This window comes from Anthonomus grandis, chromosome 5, assembly GCF_022605725.1.
Source record: "Anthonomus grandis grandis chromosome 5, icAntGran1.3, whole genome shotgun sequence".
Lineage (NCBI taxonomy): Eukaryota > Metazoa > Arthropoda > Insecta > Coleoptera > Curculionidae > Anthonomus > Anthonomus grandis.
In genome coordinates this window covers 26,957,503-26,975,223 of record NC_065550.1, presented here as the reverse complement: position 1 = coordinate 26,975,223, position 17,721 = coordinate 26,957,503, and the positions used below count along the sequence as shown (strand labels likewise).

At 27.7% G+C, this 17,721-nt stretch overlaps 1 protein-coding gene across 4 annotated transcripts in view; it reads left to right on the top strand.

The window, feature by feature from the left end:
• Positions 1–17,721, top strand: part of LOC126736932 (crustacean hyperglycemic hormone) — an 88,144-nt gene that overhangs the window by 10,949 nt on the left and 59,474 nt on the right. The window contains exon 1 of one of the 4 annotated variants that reach the window (XM_050441585.1): positions 9,364–9,680. The exons of 2 other annotated variants lie outside the window; for them this stretch is intronic. The gene's annotated coding sequence lies outside the window, so the exon portion shown is untranslated. Of the gene's footprint in view, positions 1–9,363; positions 9,681–17,721 lie in introns of those variants that run through there. One more of the 4 variants, XM_050441581.1, reaches the window with a different exon arrangement.

Below are 17,721 nucleotides of genomic sequence, written 5' to 3'. Positions count from 1 at the left end.
CCAAATGAATTTTTTACTGGTCAAATGTTGGGGTGGGTGGAGGGCTAAGGGTTGTTTTGATGAAAAACAATGTTTTTGCAGAAAATATATATTCAAAATTTAATTTAATAACACTACATATTTAAATTTGATATAATTTTATATATAAATATTTATTATAAAAACAGCGTTATTAGATTAGATAACATGAACGAAATTTAGTGATTTTTCAGAAGAATTTAATCAAATATTTGAGGTGTAGTAATCGAGTTTAAAACTAGATATGTAAATCCCTTGTAAATTTCTTAAAATTCCGAGATTTTCTCCCTTTTGTAAACAGAATTGTATATTATATACGTATATTCTCACCTATAATTTTCTACAAAAATATTTTTTTCTTAGGCAATTATTTTCTGGAAAAAACCGTTTTTTATAAATCCTACCCTCACCCCACCCCCACCCACCCCACACAACTTACCAGTAAGAAATTATTTTCAAAAATCATTGTTTTCCAAAAAAGGTCAAATTTTGTTCTTGGACCCCAGTGTCTAAAAAGACCAACACTTCTAAAATTTTTGTTTGGACTACATTGAACCTCAAACAACATTTGTAAGAAACACTCCTGTGAATATCACGCTTTTTGTTTTATTAGAATAGTGTTAGTAGATCCTTGGATTTTGAGGCCTAAAATCAGTTACTACTTTGAACATCAAATCTTGTTACTGGGCTCTACTGCCTAAGAAGCTCAATCTTTCCAAAATCACTAATTAGACTGACTTGGACCTTAAGTAATATGTGTATACAACATTCGTCTGAATATTATGCTTTTTGCTTTATGGAAATAGTCTTGGTATTTTTTTGGATATTGGGCTTTGAAGTGAGTAGTCACTTTCAAGGTCAAACTTTGTTCTTCGACCCCAGTGTCTAAAAAGACCAATACTTCTGAAATTTTTGTTTGGACTACATTGAACCTTTAACAACATTTGTACAAAACACTGTTATGAATATCACGCTTTTTGTTTCATTAGAATAGTGTAAGTAGATCCTTGAGTTTTGAGGCCTAAAATCAGTTATTACCTTGAACATCAAATCTTGCCTAATAAGACTGACTTAGACCTTAAGTAACATTTGTACAGAATATTCCTCTGAATAACAAATATCACTGGTACTTTTGTGAAAAGAATTTCTATTATAAATTTTAGTAAATGCGACCTATAGTATATTATAGAAGGCCTTATAGTAACTTAAATAAATTATATTAAAATATACCGACATGTCTTCTGTTTAAAAGAATTTTAATTTTTTTAATTCAATATTAACAATATTCACATTTTTTTTGTTAAGGGCATTATAATTTATACCTTAATATTAATAAAAGTGAACCAAATAAGAAAAATAATACACATTTAATAAGAAAACTAGAAGAATAACAAATTTTTTAAATGAAATTCGTATATATTGAGATTATTTAAAATTCCTAAAAATGTTAAGCTTTAAATTGTATTTTATAAAAATAAGCAAAAAAAAATTAATCACTAAAAGCAATTAATCACATAAACTAAAATAATTATAATACGCGTTTCGCATGTTGTTATCTTCAGAACACTGAATTTATTTAATTATTATTATTTATATTAGGATGATCGAAACTCGTGTAAGACTACTTAAGCAAAATCTTAAGTAGTCTTCTAGTTATATACATAAATTTATTTTTATATACAGGTTCATTTTCCGAGATAGTTATACATATTTTAAAATTTATAATAGAATTATAAATCATAGATGAGATATGCTTTCTTTAGAACCTTCCGCAAAATTTATAAGTATTCCATCATCAATTAATTTTGGAAAATCCTTGACCGCATTTTAACGATTAATACTATTAATAATTCCATTCATAATGCCGCTGAAAGTTTCCATAAAAATGATGAAACACTAATAAACTATTTCCTAGTATAAGCCTACACTTATTTATAACTTTTTTAGTTTTACAGTGACAAAAAGGGATTTTTCCTATACATAACGTGTAATTGATTAATTACCAGACGAGGATAATTATTTAAGTTTTTTAATAGAAAAACGTATGACGAATTTTGATTAAATAGTCACAAGTCATGCCGGGTAACCGTTTATTAAAATTGACACAGAGTGGGTCCTTCAAGCTTTTTACGTCATAATTTGTTTCTGTGAAATAGTTTTGCGTGCAAACTCTGAATTAATTTGTAAAATATTCTGTTTGTTTGGGATAATACTATGAATAAAAAATAAATTTTTGATGAATATTGCATTCGTTTGTCCCTAAGAACCTCTTTAGAATTTTTTATCTATATAGTTTAATCAATTAATAAAATAACGTAAAGCATATTTAACTAGATTATAATGTGTGTCTCGGGTCAAATTAAGTTATGCAAAACTACATTAAAAAATTATTGATTGTTAAGTGTTTCATTTGCATATAAATTTTTATTAAAATATAACAAGAAACGAGTCAAAACGAGCAAACAATACTTTAAAAAATTATATTCTTTTTTTTCCGGCCAATTATAAAATGTTTATTTTAGCCTTCAAATTTTTTCTCTAGTTCTTTTTTTGAATTCTAAATAAATTTCATTTATATAATTTTGAATTTTGAAAGATGCCCAAATTAAAAATTAATTAATATGCAATCTATAAAAAAATAAACTCTTTAGATCTGATGCATCTCGATAAATATTTAGATACTCATAAAAGAACCAATCTCCATCTTCCTCCATGATATTTACTTACTTTATTACGGAGTGACCTTATGTTGTATGATTTTTCTTATCAGGTATTTTAAATATTATTATACGATCCAAAGTAAATGTTGCCATTTCTATGCTAATTTAACCCAAAGATTGATTTTTCAAGATGGCATTTTCATTAAATTTGATTAAACTGTAACAACATCACAAGATATAACTTGGAAATATTAAATTTATTTTTAATTTTTTTCAATAATTTTATCCTGATAAAGTCAAATTCAAATATATATTTACTGTACAATATACATTTTTTTAATAAATATTATGGTACTTGCCAAATTCCTAGCCATGATCACCCTGTATAAAAAAATTAAATAGTTTATTAAAAACTGCTATGAATATTTCATTTAAAATATTTTCTTGAATATCGTAAATAAATGTAATTACTCAAAAAGTAAGAGCATATTACAAACATTAACCAATTACATACGTACAGTAAAAGAACTATACACTTAAGGTATAACGTATCTGTAAAATCCTATGACATTGTCAGTATCTCCCAGGAAAAAGCTGTATCATTAAAGTAAGTATTCCTGGCATATCTTTAGAGAGGAAACTTTAGAGTACTCAAGTACTCAATTCCCTGAAAAAAAAAACATTATTTTTATTTAAAATTACTTGCAGATCATTTTGAGCAATTTACAGCATCAATTAGAGTTTTTTTCGCGTTTTGACAATTTTGTTTTCCAATAAGAAAACACACCTTGAATTTCTCCTTTTTGATTTTTTTAAAATTTGCTAAGAATTATATCAATAATTTTCGAAAAACGAGCCTCACAGTTGGGTGCCAAAGTTTCCAAAATAAAATAATTAATCCAAATTGAAATATTTTTTTTAAAACTTTAAGCTAAGGAAAGACTTTATTTCTTTCAGGTTCATTAAGGTTTAAGTCTTAAAAAGGAGTTAAGTGTTGGTTACGAGTTTGTTGTTGGTTCTGTCGATACACCATGTCTAGGTGTTTGTCTTTATCTTTCAATTTTAAATACATATAAATTATACATCTGCATCCTTCTTGCATCCGTCTGTTCGCTGATGTAGTACGCCATGCATTGTTTGAGTATCTAGTCCTCTGATCTCTGCCTACGTTCATTTTATTGTGTCGATGCTGTTGTTTATGTCTGCAATAGCTGTAATCTTATTGTTTGCGTTCAGTTCAATTTTGAATAGTGCTCTTATTCATCTGTAATAATCTTTAATTTGGCTTTCTTATAGTTGATGTTGTTCGTTGATACCTAGATATTTTTATACGTCCAGCTGGTCCAGTCATCTGATGTTACCTGTGTCATTTAGTTCAATGTATTTCATTGAAGTTAATTTTCCTTTCTCGAATGAAGCTTTCGCGTATTTGTCCAGGCCAATTTTCATTTTAGTGTCATCGATGAAGTAAATCTTTGTCATTCTTCGCTATGACCTTTAAGTCATTAATGTAGTAATTCAATAATTCTTTCTCGTTTTTACATTTGTGTCCCTTTTCAGTGTTAACGAGTCTAGAAATAAAGAGGAAAGAACGCGATGCAGAATAGTAGAAGTGATAGGAAGTCCCCTGGTAGATGCCGTTCTTAATCTTTATATCTTTTAACACCGTCGTGTTATTGATTTGTAAGTTTTGATGACTGATTTTGATACTGGTTTAAGGTATTAGGTTTATGTTTCAGAGTTAGATCTTTGTTTATATAATTTTTTATTCTTTATTCATTTTCTAATAAATTGTTTTATTATGATTCGTGCACGGATTTTATTTTACAGTGTAATGATATGCCCACATTTAGAATAATATAAATGAATATATTTTATAGTTAGTTTTAATAATTAAAAACATTGCCTTCTTTGGGAGTCAATCCGTGGATACGCTGTATAAGGACAAGAATCTGCTAAATAAAAATAAATTACAAATCACTCTTCATTGAGGGCAACAAATGTTGTGAAATTACATAAAAAATTTAAATTTAAGGGATTTTCGGTTGATAAAAGAAAGACATTAGTTTTTCTTTCAAGAATTTCTTTATGCGAACTATTCCGCATATTTAAGTTATTTATGCTTCGCATTAAACGTAAAGTTATTTATAGAACCTCAATTTTTTCATTTAGCTCTAGTCCGACTCAAACTCGCTTAATCCAGCTCAAAATATGGTAACTGAATAATGATAATATTATTTGAATTTCATGTTGTTTTTCTTAGGCGATGATCCATAAATAGCCCTCAATGATACTTATAGTTGTTAAGCATATTTTAAATTACTCAAAAATGCTTCTAAATTTCTCTAAGTTATATGTCTTAATGTTTTTATAAATTTGGATAAACCCTAAAAGCCTCTAAAAATAGATTTTGTTTTTTCCAGGACTTTGAGTTAATACATACCAAATGCCTTAAAATTAGATGCATTTAAATTATATTTCATTAACTTGGATTACTCTGAAAAACCCTATAAATAACTTTTTCGTTTTGTTCCAGAAATTTTGGTGCTAAAACCGAATGTCCTTAAGTAAAATATTTCTTAATCTTACATCACCATTTCTCTAAACTGCTCCAAAACTCTCTAAAGATTTATTTAAATAAAACGAATGCTTATTATTTTTTCCAGAAACTTGGGATAATATGAATTGCTCCAAGGAGCTCCAAATTATCACCAAACGTATTGTTAATGAAATAATAAGGCTTGAATGCCTGGAGGTGAACACTTTTTGATAATCATTTACACTTCACATGGATGTTATTTATAAAGAATTTTTTTCTTCCATTTCTGCTCTAGTCCAGCTTAATCCTGTTTAATCGTATATCATAGCTCTGACAAACGAATAATAATAAAATCCTAAATACATGTTCAAGGTATCCCTGATCAACTCTGATAGGCACAATAATAAAACTAATTGCGGAAATTCGTTTCGTGAAAACTTTAAGTGATTGTATGCCGTTTTTATTGAAGAGCTTCGCCGCGGGCGAATTAACCTCAATTTTCGCGATTGCGTTACAATTTTCCCTGTTTGCGGGGTTAAATGCGATAAAATATTAATTTGCCACCTACGTGGTGTGATTTTTATTAATTAATTTTTTACGACTTTAACGGCATGGGACGATTTAGCTTTTATTGAATGAAAGGAGTTCAAGGTTTAGTTATTTGCGTTTTGTCACCAATTATATGAAGCACAATGGTAGATTAATTGAGAAATCTTGTTATCGTTAAATTGGGTCCTGTTAGAGAGATTTTTGTTAGTATTTTATTTTTATAGGGTGTTTAAGATATTTAATAATAATAAAAAACGGCTTTATTTATTTATCTATAAAGTAAACTTTGTATAAAGCTGAAAAAGACAAATGGGTGGCGGTATCCAACTAAAGCTGCTCATACAACCATCTAAAAATTTATATACAAAACTATCTAGCTACGAAATTAGAAAAAAAGAATAGGTATACAACACAACAAGAATTCATGACAAATAAAAACAGTATATCCGCTCATTTTATAGCTAAGTTGAACTAAGTTTAGAGAAACAGCAAATATTTCTTGGTCCCTTCTCGGAAGCTTATCAAGAACTTTGATCTATATTAGTGGAAAGTGAGTTAAATAATTGTGCAGCTGAGTAGCTAAAACTACGCTTAAAGAATTCATTACTATGCCTTGGCATACATAGAAGCCCACCATGGCGAGTCTGAGCCGACCCATCGGCATGGAAATCAGAAAGAGTGCTAAATTTTTGGTGGATGTATATCGGTATTTTTGTTACTCTAGTTTTAAATACTAAGGCCGCCAAATGAAAGTGATATCTTTCCCTGATAGTGAGCCAACCAGATTTTCTTAAATGTGTCGTTATGTGATCATATTTTCGAACATTATAGCAAAACCTTAGACATGCATTTTGTATCTTTTGTAGGCGCAGATGGTCATGCTGAGTTAAACAAGGCATAAAAACAACATTACAATAATTTAGGTGGGATAACACTAATGAGTCAGATAATCTTAGTCTTGTTTGAACATCAAAAGCCTCTCTATGCATATACAATAATCTTAGTTTTCCAAAAATTTTTTGGATAAGCGATGAGACATGATTTAAAAATTTTAAGTCTGAATCCATAAACAAACCTAAATTTTTACAAGTAACTATCGGATTTAATGAAACATTGTTAAGCTTTAATAAAAAGCGATTATAATTTAAAATAAGATCTCTTGATTTACCAAATATAATAAACTGAGTTTTGCTTTCATTAAGAACTAGCCCATGTATTTGGGAAATGTCATATATACTTTGCAAATCAGTGTTCATATTCCTACATGCTACTGCAACTATGGTTAAGAGAATAATATACTTTAGTATCATCAGCAAATTGATGTGAGTTGAAATAGCTAAAAAATTTTGAAAAATTCGACGTGTAAATACAAAATAAAAGAGGGCCCAATACGCTGCCTTGGGGAATACCCTGGGTTATTAATTTAGTTTCCGATCTTAATGAATTATAAAGGACGATTTGCTTTCTATTGAGAAGATAATTTAGAAAAAAATGGAAAACAGCAATCTGCAAGACTATCGAAGAAAGCCTTACTAAAATCGAGAAGTATGAGGCTTGTGCAAAGATTACTATCCCAAGCTCTAACTATGTCATCAGTTACTTGGAGTAAGGCTGTAGTAGTGCTATGATACTGTCGAAAACCGGATTGACTCATGTGAAGAATTTTATTTTTATCAACATAAATAATTAGTTGCTTTGCCATAATTTTTTCTAATATTTTCGAAAATACTGGTAATATATTGATAGGGCGAAAATCATTTGGTTGGGAAGGATTAGACAATTTTGGAACTGGAATTACATGTGTTATTTTTCAATCGTCAGGGAATGTACCTATAGTAAGACAATGGTTAATAATAAAAGTTATGTGATCGATTAGATCAGGTGCTATAAGCATCAACATTTTTAAAGAAATACTACCGCATCCAACAGAACCCGATTTTAAACTATAAATAGTTTTTTTCACCTTTTCGGATGATGCAGGATTATAATTAAGTAAATCATTGTCATGAAATATTTTGTTGACATAATTATCATTAATAAATGAAGTATTTATATTTTCAGTAAAAAAAACCCTCGTGTTTTGAGATTTTGTTCAAAAATGATGCTCTAAATTGGGCTTAAATGTCTTTAAATAAAGTAAATTTTAATCTTCGTTAAATTACTCTATAAGAAGCTCAAAATAAACCTCAACTGCCTATAAATAATTTTTTTTAGTCCAGGTTTATACAAGTTACTTAAAAGTATTCCATCAAATGTTTTTAGATTGAATGATTTTTATATTTACTTTATGGACTTAAATTGTCCTAACTTAATTCACTAGCAGCCCCTATATATTTTTTTCGTTTCGTTGTATTTCGTTGTTTCATACTCCTTATTTGTTGTCCGATACAAAAATTTGAAAACTTATGGATATTTTAAGACTTTCAGGAGGTAATCCTCCATAGATTCAAAAAGAAAGTTAAAAAAAATACTTGGATTTGAATTAATCAAAATCACAAGTTTTTTCTATAATTCTTAGCAAAAATTGTACAGGAAATAGGTCACAATTAACTTAAAATTATAGATATTTAACTGGAAAGGAAGGAATTCAAAGTCTGTTGAAAAACATAATGGTCAAATGAAGAAAATATATTTTTGTAATTAACTTCGTTACCACTTATAATCTGACTATTGCTCTAATAATCATCTCCAAATGGCCTTAAATAAAAGGTTTTTTTTTCTCAGGAATTCAAATTGATAAAACTTGCTCCAAGGAGCTCCAGGCATCCTCAGATATATTTAAAGAAACATAACTTACCGTAAATTTTGCTGTTCTAAATACCTTTTAGACAGACTGAAAATATTATGTCCTGGTGCAATCAATTCCTCTTTTTAATAACTTAGGATCAGTCTTAGCAACTCTCAGTAACATTTATTATTGTTAAACACATACCAAATTATTTAAAAGAGTTTTGCTAGACGCTGAGTCTAGCAAATATTCTAAACAGTATTTAGAACATTCTGGGAATATTAACGGAAGTTATGACAGCTTTCTGATCTATAATAATATATGATAAATTTGCTAAAATGTTGCATCATTAGTTAGTGAAACATGGAAAAAAATGAAGTAGAAGAAGAAATAAATTAGAAGTTTGGAGAAGTACTGCTCAGGCTAAATGATGTGATGCTTTAGTTTTAAATCCTTCTGCACGAATAATATGGTTTTATTTTGAAACTTTTATCACCAATTATTTTATGAATTACCTAACTGTTCGTTTGAAATTGCGATTAGGTAAATTTAAATTATTGTTTGAGTTACATCTTATAATTAAACACTAAATACTTCGATCATGCAATCACATGATTTTCCACCATTTCTACGTTTTTTTTGCGTCAAAAAGTTTAAAAAAAACAATTTTTCCCGGTGTTCGTAAAACCGTAGCCGTGGTGTGATTTGTGTAATTAGCAAAATCGCATAATTATTATATATGGAATAATTATACCACCGTCAAAGCAGAAACCCGCAGCCGGTATACAGCAGGGGGGCAAGAGCAAGAGGGAGTTAGTGGGGATGGGGGGGACAGAAACTACGTATAGAGTCTCAGAACAGAAGTACTATAATAACAACGGCCAAGAGTATCTACAAGCAGTCTGTTTACGGCATCAGATATACAGCATCCGTTATAAGTTTTCAGGCGTGGGGGCTTTTCAGACGCGCGAATTTCAGCAGATTTTTTATTTAAATCAGTTTGCGCATTTTTTCCACGCGAAAACCAGAGAAAAAAAACCGAAAGTGAGTTTTTTCCTTTTTTTATTGACTAATTAAATCGTACGGGTTTTGTGAACAGGATAAACTTTTTGAGAACTTTTCAACTACTTGTTGATATCCGATTTGTTTGGTGGGCGGTTTTTTTTCTGAGGAAAACAAAAAACAAGTAAGTAATTTTGGAAATTTTCTTTTTTTATTAATTTATAAATATTTTTAGTGTCCAATACATTTTGAAAAATGGTATTAGCTTTCCTAATAAAGCTAAAACCAATGTACTTTATTAATTTTATTGAGAGCGCTTAACTTATAAAAAAAATGTAATGATATTTCATAGACCATTTTTTTAATATTTGGTATATATAACGCATCTAAAACGTTATTAAATTAAGCGTTTCAGAAACCGGCAAATTTTACAAAATTTAGGGTAAATTATAACCTCAAAAAATACCATAAAACACTTACAATTGAACCAGAACATGCTTGGTTTTTGAAATAGAGTTAAAGTTGAAAAAATCCAACCTAACTGTTCTAACCATCAAAAAACAGATATATTCTTGAAGAAATTGAAGGTAATTAAGCTTCAATATTACATAAAAGGGTTTCTTTTTTTCCTTGTTTCAATAGCATTTTTACTTCCTATTTCTAAAAAGTGCTTCGATGTTTATCCAATACCTAAGGTTATTTATTTTAAGACAGCCTGTATATAAGAATATAATTATTTTAAATTTATCTTTGAATATTTTTTTTATTCCACCAGTATTATTCGAATTTTTATGGCAGTTTCAGAGTTAAGAATAATAAAAAATTATTAACATGTATATAAATTTATGTAAACTACATTTTTAAACATTTAGTTTTTAAGAACTACGTTAAATGACGATTTTTTTAACAAATTATCGATCAAATTTAAATTAATATTATAAGATGTTTTTTATTTACTTTTATTTATAAAAAAAACTACTTTGGAATTTTAATATTTTATATTTAATTTTTTTTTTATAAATTAAAATAATAATTTTGCACGGGAAAATATTCAATAAAAGAGAGCCAAATCAAAAAAAAGGCACTTTCAAAAAAATTATAATTTAAAGTAAATAATATTTTTTTCTTACTCCTTAGTAAAATTATTGCTGAAAAATAATTTTTTATTGTAATTTAATTGAAAATTCCTAGAAATTTATATATTAATATGTCTATTTAAGTTATTTTAGTTTTGTTTTATTTAAATCACTATAAGAAATTGTTTTAAGCTAATTATTTTAATTTAATTTAAATAATTAATATTTAATTTTTATTTGAGTAAATGCTATCGATATAAATAATACACTTATGCCAGCTTTTAATAAATTTCATAAAGTTCTTTTAAAAAGTTTGATGTTATTTTAATAAAACATTCTAATCTTTTTTATGAATAATACTAATACTAATTAAAACGTTAAACCAGAAGGCGAATTTACAAAAAAATAAACTTTGGAATTATAAACCTAATCCAAATCGAAACAGTGATATCCAAGCCTGAAGCATCTATTTAAAAACTACATAAATAATTTTCTAAAAGTACAAAATTACAAATTTGTACTTTGTACTTACAATTTTTTAATAAACCCATACGATCAGCATTGTATTTCCTTTATTATACTTGTAGTTTTGTTCTCTTTGATATCTTGAGACGGTTTTTGTTCTATGTAACAAATTAATATATTATTAATCTGGGTAAGTACGTTTGCGGTGAATCCGATTCATTCTATTAACATATATTACAATTTAATATTTCTTATTTTAAATATAAGGTGATTTATTGTTGTCTTTATTAAAATTAGTAAAACCAAACTTTCAGAACAGTTTTAATTTTTTTATAAAGAAAATCACTATGTTTTAACAAGTTACATTTATGTGCTATATTAATTAATAATTTTCAAATGTGTATATAATTTTTTACATGAAATTCTAAGCCTAGATTGCTTATGAACGACAGCTTAAAATACATTGCCATTTTAGACAATTAATTGATATCTTTAATCGCGCCAGTTATTACACATTCCATAAGCCAAAAATATTTAAAAAAAATTGACAAAGACCTTACACCAACACCAACAAATGTTTTCAGTTGTGGCCATTTTTAAAATAACATACGTTTCATTTCCAACATTCTGTATATATTTTTTTTACTAAAAAAGGCATAAAAAAATAATGTTTGCACCTACATGTATATTAATTTTTTTTTAATTGTTCCAATAATTCCCTTTTTTAGTAATATGTATTTTTTATAAACCACGTAAACATTTTAATAATACAATTAGTAGGCAGACAATTAGTAGTTTCTCAGAATATACCATATCATTATCTATGGAATATGAAATATATGGCAATGTAATTTTTAATTTTCAGTAAAATTTCACGATTTTTTTTATCAAAAGAATTTCTTCATAGATTCTCTATCTTTCATCTAAAAATTAATTTTATTGACTTGTATAAGTTTTCTACTATCATAACGTTCTTAGTCAATATGCCAGGAAACCTTGGTCTAAATTTTATTTTTTGGCGGTTTTTTTGACCTCAAACAAGAGGCGCAGACTTTTAGAATTGTTACCCATAACTTAAACATTTTCTTACAATTTTTTACCATTATTAGCTTATCTGCTTGTTTTTGTCCTATAAATATACATTTAACTTATATTTAAAAATCCTATTAATAAATATACCCTTTTCCAATAAACACTTATTATTTTTAAAATTCAAATAAAGAAAAATGTGTCAAAAAAATGAATTTAAATACAAATTTTTTTGAACTTTTTATATTGAATATAATTAATTACGAAAAAATATTGATAGTATTCAAGGCAATCAATAAGTAAAGTAGTAGCAGCCATATTTCTAGAACATTCATATGAAATATGAAGGAATGTAAATTGAAATATTAAAAGAATTTTTTCAAAGCGAATTCTAATGAATTATACTAGCAAAATCACCTTAGCGGATAGGCCAAAAAACCCTGGTCTAAGACGAAATATAAATAATACAAATATTTAATAATTTCCAAATATTTCTTGGTTTTCTTTCTTTGGTTATTTTTCGACCTCTTGTAACTGCAACTAATTATAAAGAACAAACTTTTACTATACAAAGTTTTAGACAAAATTTTAGCTTTTTTACAATTTTTTGGAAAATGTTCGTGTAATATAATTTTGTAGTAGCAATATCATGTATTCGATGAAATAAAAAATATATAGATCCGATTTATTGCCTAATTAAGCGTTTAAAACCACTAGTTATCAAAATGTGTTTTTTATATTATAAACATATTATATATTACTTGCTTTAAAAAGCAGTTAGACGTTACTCCAAACAAATCACAGTTTTGATCTTGAATATTCAGAAACCTAAAACAATAAATTTGAAAATCAAGATTTTAAATTTTACTGACAACACCCTGTACCTCTATTAAGGCAAATGCTCGTAATAACAGTTAATTTAGCACCTATTTTCTAAAACACCCCTTAGACCGTCGCAAAACTTATTCAGATTTAAGTATTAATTATGACATATTTAAAAGTCGAAATATGTTGGGCGCCAAAAAGTATCTAAAAAAAGTGTTTTTTTGGGTGCAGTTTATATAATTTTTAATTAATTTAAAACCTTCATTATAAGAATAACGTGGACTAGATCCGGATACAATTTCTATGGGAGCCATTTTCAAGAACAAATTTCCATGCTTTAAGATAACAATACGTATGGCAACGATATGTGTTTTTGACAGTTTTATACGTTGAAACTTTGAACGTATGCATAAGAAACAATAAAAAAGGGAATAAGGCACTTTTGTGATGATAATATTAAAAGATCTGCAAATGATGTGGTAGTATACAATAATTGTGGACAAGTGCATTGAATGCGAAAAAAAATTGATAGAACTTGTATGAGATATTACGTCTTTCTGGTGTCTAGCTTTTTATAAAATACTTTAAAATATGCTTAAAATAGTATTTTAGGTAACTTTGCAAATATCTGTTTACCAGAAAACGAGTATATTAAGTCAAGTCAAGATTTTCAAAAATGTTGTCTTAAAATAGATGGAAATACCCAAAAAACTAAAACTGAAAAATTATTTTTTTTATAGGAGAAGTATAAGAGACTTATACTGTTTTACCTAAGCCTCAATTAAATTTTGATTTTCTGACCTACTTCAGCTGACCTACCTGCGCCACAACGAAAAAAATTGCATCAGCCATGCTGTTTTAAGTGTCTACCTACCACACCTGAAATAATCATGCTCCACATTTTTACTATACAACTAAACATTAACATTTTTTTTCCTTTCTAATTATAGATTGTCATGTTGGCCTGTTCGCGATTCATTGCAAAATTAATTAAACCTATACCGGGTATCGTACAAGGAAAAGTCTGTATTGCATCAGGTTTATAATTCGAGTGAAAATTTTATTGGGTATTTTAAAGAATGCGAAGAATCCTTAGATGTAAAATTTCAATAGATGTAGATATTTTTTCAAAATTTAATATTACATCTGTAAACTGGCATATATGTACACGTATATCAAGCTTGTAGAGCATGTCTCGGTATCACTTCCTACTTACATTTTGCCCTTGTCAGGATATTCAACCGAAGAGACTGCCATTTAGAGAACATAATCTTTAAAATATGGCAACATTCTTCATTCTTGCGATCGGCTTGTCGTGACCATATCGACGACTATAAAGTTTTGATTCGCTTCGGCTCTCTGCCATCATCATCGTTTCATGCCGACAAATAATCATTTAATACATTAATTGCTTTGGAAAACAATGACTTTAGGTATTTTGTTTTTTTTTGTGAAGCAGTTTGTCTTTTTACTCAGTTTTATTTGCTTATAACAAACCACCCTCTATACCAATCTTTTTCAAAAAGCATACTTCCTTACAGACTTTTATAGCTGAAAATTTCGAGCTTTAAAATTAAGTTTGAGAGTAAAGGTAGTCTATTTCGAAGATTTTTTTATATTATTAGATTCAATGTATTGAGAGCCAAATTTCAACGTGTTATCCATATGGGTAAACAAATAAATTTTTATTGCTAGGTTCCTTGCGTATTTACATCATAACAATTAGAATTAGTAGGGAGAAAATGCATATTTAGAAATATTTTTAAATAGATTTAACTTTTGATTTTTATTTCATTACAGAAATTTAGCGTCTTTTCTCATACCTTTCAGCCCTTTAAATTTTGTTTGTATTTTTCAGGCATATAAAACAATTTTTCATCATATTCCAAACAGTTGAATTTTTGTAACAAATTTTTTTATACAAATAAAAATATATAATTTATTCTTATATCGTCTTATTAACAGTTTTTTCATAATATTATTTATGTGCTTACTCTTGTAATCGGTTTCAACTCCGTTTTATCAATATTAATATATTTTGTATTTAAAAATTTTAATCAATAACTAATGAGTCAAATATGCTTAATATAATCAATATGCTTAAAATTCAATAAATGGGGCAATTCACTGGAAGACGTAAAACTTTGATTCCGAATATTTTTTTTGCTAATTTCCTTGACTATTTATATCAAAGCATTTTGGTAAATTAGATGAGAAAAATGCTTCTTTAGACATATTCTTAAGGAGATTTGACGATGTTTATTTCATTCCAGAAATTCGGCATCTTTCAGGCATTGGAAATACTTTCTTTCGTATTTTTCAGGAATTTGAAATAATTTTTTATTCAGGCAATTAAATTTGTATTATACTTAAGAAAAAGTTTTGTTAGTATATTTAAGAAATTTGTTCTTAAATAGGTAGTGACCAGAGTTATTTTAAGTAAATGACTTAATTGTCGATTTATTGGTTAAAGATTAAATAAAGTAATTTTCTTTAGGCCAACGTTTCAAATTACATTTAATTTATCTTTAGGGCTCAAAATTATAGTTTTCTTGCGTTATTAACGAAAAAGGCATTGCAGGTTTAAACATAGATATCGGCACAACAGAAGGATTTTTGAGTCACAACACTAATGATACGTTAAAAGAAAATATATTTACATAAACAAACCGACAGACTTAACAAATATATTTATGCCAAAATAAAAAACAGCAAAGGAGAAAATGCAACTTTAGTAATATTTTTAGAGGGATATAACAATTTTCATTTTATTGCAGATATATTCGGCGTCTTTTTGTATATCTTTTAGGCATTGACGTAATTTTTAAATATATTCCAAGCAATTACATTTTTTAACCAATTTCTTTAATAAAATTTTTATACAAATTCATATGTTTCATTTACTCTTATATGCAGTGTTTTCTTCATCATATTATGCCCGACCTCTTATAATGGGTTTCATCTCCGTTCTATCAATTTTAATAATAATAATAATAATAATAATAATAATAATAATAATAAAGTCCATTATTATGCAATGATATGAAACAGTATAAACCATTACATAAAAGGTAAACATGTAAACATTCAGAATTTTTTTTGTAATTTTATAATCCAGTTTTTATCCTGGTTGATTCAAATATCATAGATGTTAAGCATTCCATCGAAATTTTCTTCAAAAAATATCTCGTTCTTGCATGTCCAGATAATCCGGTATACCAAATTCTTTGGAAAGATACTCTAAAATCCTGTGATTTACTCTATTTAAGCCAATACTTCGACCTTAGTATTTCTCTTTTTTGCCTTGGTAAGAAATCTAAACCAGTAACATAATATAAAAAATTTTTAAAAATATGTTGTACAAATTTGCAAAGAAAAAGACAGAGATAAATAAAAAATTTAATGAATTTATAATTAATTATTGGCTTGTTGTATACAATTAAGTTATATAGGGCATATAAAATTCACTAAATATCCTCTAAAGGTGATCTACAGACCAAAAGTAATCAGCCATATGAACAAAGTATGTTTTCAGGACTAACGTCTCTTTTTTTTGTTATTTTATATTCTAGTTTTTATCCTGGTTGATTGAAGTATCATAGATCTTACGCAGTCCATCGAAATTTTCTTCAAAACATATCTCGTTCTTGCATTTCCAGATAATTCGGTATACCAAATTCTATGGAAAGGTACTCTAAAATCCTCTGATTTAGTCCATTTAAGCCAATACTTTTACCTTAATATTTCTCCTTCTTCCTTCTTGTTAAGAAATCTGAATATAACATATATGTACAGGGAGTTCAAAAATTAAAGTAAAACAAAGAATACAACTACACAATAATAATTAAACTATAGTGAGGCATCATTTGTTGCAGAATCCCTTAGTAAAGGTTTTTAAACTACTGATTATATTCAATAAATAAATAAATAAATAATTGATGTTTAGAAAACAACTATTCTACATGCGAAACAGCTTTCAAGATTAAGGCCCTGGTGGGAAGAAATGCAAAATCTAGTTGTCTGCTTAAGGTGAAGATTATGTAGAAGTGATGTGATCAAACTTTTGTCCTACCTATACAAAGCCCGTGGAAGAACTTTAGGCCAGCTGAATTTTTCTTCTAAGCTCTGCTTCGAGGAAGTTATAGTATACATCTCACAGTAGTCAAGCTGAGGTAAAATAAAAGATTCAACCAAAGGGTTGAAGAAGTATGAATTTAAAGCAATTTTAGTTTAACACATACAGAGGTTAATTTCTTCGAAATTTAAGCCAATATCAAAAATAACTTATAAAATTTCTAGCTTGTTTTATAGATGGAATATTTTCTCCATTTATATAAAGACAGGAAAGATAAAAAAGAATAAATTTGGCTTTAGTGGGCTCGGATCCAATCAAGTGAACACCTTTCTTTGCATTGAGAAACGATTCATGTTCTCTATTTACAATAGTCAGTCTCAGGACCATATCCAAAGGCCTTAATGCAACTAACTCGTAAGATGACTCATAGCAGCTTGTCGTGTGTTTCCTGACAAGATGTTTTGTCGTCCACCTGGATGACGAAGCCGAGTTCTAAGATTATTGAGTGCACTGATCAGTCTGAGAGATAGAATGATTCCTTTAGTCAGTAGGGTTAGAGTCCATTATCTCTCTCTTTTTGAAAATAACTGTTTTAATAAGCATACGGGAAAAAAATCAGTAGATAAACTTTCACACAAAAAAGTCAAACTAAGAAGAAATTATTATTCCAAGAGGCTTACAAGAGAGTTTTGGAAAATAACTAGGGGTCTGTAGGGAATTTAGTAAAGAAAGAGCGAAGGTATTAAACATTTAGA